This window comes from Odocoileus virginianus, chromosome 18 (assembly GCF_023699985.2).
Source record: "Odocoileus virginianus isolate 20LAN1187 ecotype Illinois chromosome 18, Ovbor_1.2, whole genome shotgun sequence".
In the NCBI taxonomy this organism is placed as follows: domain Eukaryota; kingdom Metazoa; phylum Chordata; class Mammalia; order Artiodactyla; family Cervidae; genus Odocoileus; species Odocoileus virginianus.
This window is the reverse complement of record NC_069691.1, coordinates 49052311-49058722: the sequence shown is the minus strand read 5'-3', so window position 1 is coordinate 49058722 and position 6412 is coordinate 49052311.

Sequence of the window (6412 nt, the reverse complement as noted above, 5' to 3'; positions counted from 1 at the left end):
ATTATCTAGGACCATGCTGTTGGACATTCATATGAATTCTCCTTTCCTTTGCTTACCCTTTGACTATTTTATTGCCCGTGCCCCCTCCAATTGCAAGCCTGGCTGACGGAATGGTAGGATGTGGTTTTACTAGCAGTTCTTTTAAGAGGCAGGTCGAGGGGCTCTTGGAATTGGAGCCTTAATTTGAAGTTAGGGTTTTGGCATTTTTCATTTGTACAGCTTCCTGCCAGTCCTGCTTTCATGGAAGGAGCTGAGGCTTAACTAGGTTTTGTGTTTTTTCTCTTTCCAAAACACCCAAGATTTTTGATGTTTTGCCTTGAGAGGGGAAAATGTCAATCTTTTTTTAGGAAAAGCAACAAGGATAAACACTGGCTACCAGTGAGAGCTAAGGCAAGGGCCAGCACATGGAGGAACCAGTGGCATCCTTGATAAATAACCTCACGACTCTGGACCTAGGAAATGAATGTGATAGATGGGCAAAATCAGTGATTTCCCCACTATGCTCTGGAAGCCGTAAGTTTTCTACCAGGACTGCAGGTTCTCTACCATGTGGTTTTCTACCATGTTTTCTAGTTGGACTGCAGGTCTTGAGATAAATGGTTTATAAGGATTGTGTCATCCTTAGAGGCCAGGTGGTGGTGGTGGTGGTGGTGGTTGGTCACTAAATTGTGTCCAATTCTTGCAACTCCATAGATTATAGCCCACCAAGTCCATGGGATTTCCCAGGCAAGAATACTGGAATACTGCCATTTCCTTCTTCAGGGGATCTTCCCAACCCAGGGACTGAACCCGTGTCTCCTGCACTGCAGGTGGGTTCTTAACTGCAGAGCCACAAGGGAAGCTCTAGAGGCCAGGGTTTCATCTTAAATATTCAAATGGATTCTATATTCATAAAGCATTCATTTTGTCTCTGCTTCAAGACACTTTTAATAAAAAAGTAAACATGCTACAATCTTCCAGTAAAACAGATGCATCTAGAAAGATGCTTGCATGTTGCATGACTCATCCCTGGTGCTCTAGCGTGTCTCAGACAGAGATGTGGGCGCAATCCCAAGAAAACCCCAGTTCAGTCCAGGTTACATGTGGCAATAGTGTTGGGAGGAAAGTGGTGAAATATGATACCAAACACATGAAAGACCACGTTCGTCAGGAAAAGAATTACTAAACCATGAGACTAATTTTAGGAATGACATCAAAACCAGGATTTTCCTTAGCTTCCGAAGATAAAAGAGAGGTACTCTTTTATGTAACCTTTTATTTTCTCTCCTCTCCATGAAACATCTTTGCTGCAAGCTGTCAGCCAGTCTTCTATGATAATGAAACTTACTTTATTTACTATTGCAGTAATATAAAAAAGCAAGGCCTTAAGAGAATTTCTAATATAGAAATGAAATGAGACAATATCAATGAAAAAAAATTAAAAGTATTCCTGATATCAGAACACCCAGATATCAACATTCACTTGCCTTGAAAATTGCAGTGAAGGAAAATATAAGTGAGCTTTAAAAATAATTAAGAGCTTACTCTGGCTTGACTGCCTTCTTAGAACCAGGTTATTTTCTAGCAAAGGGTAATCAGACTTGCTGCTAAAAATATTATGAAGAGTCCACATTCCAGAGAGTTTGCCTAAGACAGTGAGGAAGTTCTGTGGCTTGTGAGACTTGTGGGCAGAGGTAAACCAAAGAAAGTGGGGTTTATGGAATAAATAGAAACCAGCCAGCAGTTATGTGTGGATGAGAGAGAGAAGCAGCTTATTAGGAAGCCGGGGGGAGACTCTCTGGTTCCCAAGGTGCAGAAAAAAAATAGTGGAAACCCATTGCCTTTAGAAGGCTCTGAACTACCCAGAAATAGTGATTACTGAAGTGTCTCATTGTTCTGTAGCAAGTAGATGGTTTTCTGCAAAAAGTGACCCAGTGTATTTCATAAGACTGTTATGCTAAGATAGAAGAGAAAAATGCCTTCCCAGGGAAAGTCCTTCCAGCGCGAAGGTGGAAGTCCTCCAGCCCTCCAGCATGGAGGGCTGGAGCCTGTCAAGCACTGGGTAAGTTGTGATGGGTGAAGACCCAGGTTTGCTGACAGCTCGGTGGGACAAAACCCTTCTCATCCACATTTTCTTGAAGAAGAATGTGAAAGAATCAAAGTATAGAGTGACTGTGATGCCCTAGAAGGGTTGGATGGGAGGCTCAAGAGTGAGGGGATATGTATATACACATAGCTGATTCAGGTTGCTCTACAGCAGAAGCTAACATAATGTAAAGCAACTATACTTCAATAATAAAATGAAAATAAAACTAAAAAAAATTTTTTTAAAGGAAAACATGGCACTAAACCTCTCTATTTCAAAATAAAATGTTGAGTCTTCAAAAGGTTAAAGATTTTTTTTTCCTCTGAGTTGAAACAGACATTCACGTCACAGCCAGCACACAATTCTCCTTATGGCTTCTTAAGCTATATTTTGGTTAAGGACCAGCTCCAGTGATACTAGTGATGAGGGATTTTTTTTGTTTGTTTGCCAGCAGCCAATGGACTTATGTTTACATCTCTGACCTAACTCAACAACAGTGTGCTTTTGGCAGATGCTTCTGCAGAGTGTGGAAAACAGGGCTGCCTTACCAGTCAAAGCTTGGCTAAACAAAACTGTGTCAAATTCAAACTCTGAGTTCAGAGCTGCATAAAGAGTTCTGGGTAGATAATAATCCTAAATTGGAGAAAGAGTTAAGAGGGGAGTAAAAGAAAAAAGAAAACAGCTCTAAGGAGCAGACATATCATTGCCTGTGTTGTTTTTCAGTCGCTAAGTTGTATCAGACTCTTTGCGAGCCCATGGACTGAAGCATGTCAGGCTTCCTTGTCCTTCACTATCTCCCAGAGTTTGCTCAAGTTCATGTCCATTGAGTCAGGGATGCTATCTAAACATCTCATCCTCAGCTTCCCCCTTCTCCTTATGCCTTCAATCTTTGCCAGCATTAGGGTCTTTCCCAATGAGTCAAATTAACCATAGCTAAGAGAGAAAGTGAATCAGTGTTTTGTCCCAGCAGTTGGGGATCGCCTGCATCTTTCCTCATCATGATGTAGTTGTTTTGCGTGAAATAGTGTAATACGACACACTAGTTAAAAGCAACAATAGAAGGGTTTTCCCAACTTTTCTCTTAATCACGAAATGATTGTAACCTGTGAGCTCAACCCCAATTGAACATGAGCCACAAGCTTTGGGGATCCTAGTGATTATTTCCTAAAAGGGATTTAATAACATATTATCTAACTGAAGCCGGGTGACTGAACTGTACCGTCACCCATGACCCCTTTTTTGTACTAAGGTTCAGCATCTGTGTTTTCAAACGCTGTGATTAAATCTTTGGGAAGAAACTTAAACATGGAGTGTCATAGAAAGCAGTACATTCCTCTTAACATTTAAGTATGAAGCTCATGTAGGTTGCAGGAAGATGGAGGGGAGAATACATTTTAATTTTTTAAAGTTTTAATAGTTTTAGAGTGTAAGCTCTTTTTAAAGATTATTTATTTATGGCTGCAGTGGGTCTTTGCTGCACGCAGGCTTTAGTTACGGAGATCGAGGGCTACTCTCTAGTTGTGGTGTGCAGGGTACACACTGTGATGGTTTTTCTTGTTGCAGAGCCCAGACGCTAGGGCACTGAGCTTCAGTAATTGTGCCTCTTGGGCTCTAGAGCTCAGGCTTAGGAGTTGTGGTGCATGGGCTTAGTTGCTGCGCAGCATGTGGGATCTTTCCAGATTATGGATGGAAACCATGTGTCCTGCATTGGCTGGTGGATTCTTTATCGCTGCGCCACCAGGGAAGACCAGAATACATTTTCATTGAGCGTGTTCTGTTGTTCTAGGGTCTGGAGACAGTGAGCAAAACAAAGAAGCCTTGCCTTTATGGAGTTTATATCAGATACACACACACACACACACACACACACACACACACACGCTCCATAGATAAATGCATGGAAATAAAGAAATACAGAGTGATGACAGGAGTGGCATTTCAGACACAGTGTTGGGAGGGTCTCTCCAGTTCAAATGCTCAGCCGTGTCTGACTCTTTGTGACCCCATGGACTGCAGCATGCCAGGCTTCTCTGTCCATCACCAACTCCAGGAGTTTGCTCAAACTCATGTCCATCGAGTCGGTGATGCCATACAACCATCTCATCTTCTGTCATCCCCTTCTCCTCCTGCCTTCAATCTTTCCTAGCATCCAGGGTCTTTACTAAAAAGTCAGCTCTTTGCATCAGGTGGCCAGAGTATTAGAGCTTCAGCTTAAGCATCAGTCCTTCCAAAGAATGTTCAGGACTTGTTTCCTTTAAGAATGACTGGTTTGATTTCCTTGCTGTCCAGGGGACTCTCAAGAGTCTTCTCCAACACCACAGTTCAAAAGCATCAATTCTTCAGTGCTCAGCTCTCTTTATGGTCCACTTCTCACTTCCATACATGACTCCTGGAGTAACTATAGCTTTGACTACTACTTTGTCAGCAAAGTAGTGTCTCTGCATTTTAATATGCTTTCTAGGTTGCTGATAGCTTTTCTTCCAAGGAGCAAGCATCTTTTAATTTCATTGCTGCAGGCACCATCTGCAGTGATTTTGAGCTCCAAAAACTAAAGTCTGTCACTCTGTTTCCATTGTTTCCCCATCTATTTGCCATGAAGTGATGGGACCAGGTGCCATGATCTTGGTTTTTAGAATGTTCAGTTTTAAGCCAGCTTTTCACTCTCCTCTTTCACTTTCATGAAGAGGCTCTTTAGTTCCTCTTCACTTTCTGCATAAGGGGGTGTCATCTGCATATCTGAGGTTATTGACTTTTCTCACTGCAATCTTGATTCCAGCTTGTGCCTCATCCAGCCTGGCATTTTGCATAATGTACTCTGCATAGAAGTTAAATAAGTGAGGTGACAATATACAGCCTTGACATACTTCTTTCCCAATTTGCAACCAATCCATTGCTCCAAGTTTGATTCTAATTGTTGCTTCTTGACCTGCATACAGATTTCTCAGGAGGCAAGCAAGGTGGTCTGATATTCCCATCTCTTTAAGAATTTTCCACTGTTTGCTCTGATCTACATAGTCAAAGGCTTTAGTGTAGTTAATGAAGCAGAAGTAGATGTTTTTCAGGAATACCCTTGCTTTTTCTAAGATCCAGTGGATGTTGGTAATTTGATCTGTTTCCTCTGCCTCTAAATCCAGCTTGAACATCTGGAATTTCTCAGTTCACATTCTGTTGAAGCCAAGTTGGAGAATTTTGAGTGTTACTTTGCTAGTGTGTGAGATGAGTGCAATTGTGCAGTAGTTTGAACATTCTTTGGCATTGCCTTTCTTTGGGATTGGACTGAAAACTGACCTGTTCCAGTCCTGTTGAGTTTTCCAAATTTGCTAGCATATCGAGTGCAGCACTTTTGCAGCATCATCTTTCAGGATTTGAAATAGCTCAACTGGAATTGCATCACGTTCATTAGCTTTGTTTGTAGTGATGTTTCCTAAGGCCCACTTGACTTTACGCTCTAGGATGTTTGGCTCTAGGTGAGTGATCACACCATTGTGGTTATCTGGGTCATGAAAATCTTTCTTTGTATAGTTCTTCTGTGTATTCTTGCCACCTCTTTTAATATCTTTTACTTCTGTTAGGTCCATACTGCTTCTGGTCCTTTATTATGCCCATCTTTGCATGAAATGTTCCCTTAATATTTCTAATTTTCTTGAAGAGATCTCTAGTTCTTTCCCGTTATGTCATTTTCCTCTATTTCTTTGTTTTAATCACTTAGAAAGGCTTTCTTATCTCTCCTTGCTATTCTTTGGAACTTTGCATTCAGATGGATATATCTTTCCTTTTCTCCTTTGCCTTTCACTTCTCTTCTTTTCTCAGCTATTTCTAAGTCCTCCTCAGACAACTCTTCTGCCTTTTTGATTTCTTTTTCTTAGGGATGGTCTTGATCACTGTCTCTGGTACAATACTATGAACCTCTGTCTATAGTACTTCAGATACTCTGTCTATCAGATCTAATCCCTTAAATCTATTTGTCACTTCCACTGTATAATTGTAAGGAATTTGATTTAGGTCATACCTGAATGGTTTAATTGTTTCCCCTACTTTCTTCAATTTAAGTCTGAATTTTGCAATGAGAAGTTCATGATCTGAGCCACAGTCAGCTCCCAGTCTTGTTTTTGCTGACTGTATAGAGCTTCTCCATCTTGCTGCAAAGAATATAATCAGTCTGATTTCGGTATTAACCATCTGGTGATGTCCATGTGTAGAGTCATCTCTTGTGTTGTTGGAAGAGGGTGTTTGCTGTGACCAGTGCATTCTCTTAGCAAAACTCTGTCAGCCTTTGCCCTGCTTTATTTTGTACTCCAAGGCCAAATTTGCCTGTTAATCCAGGTATCTCTTGACTTCCTACTTTTA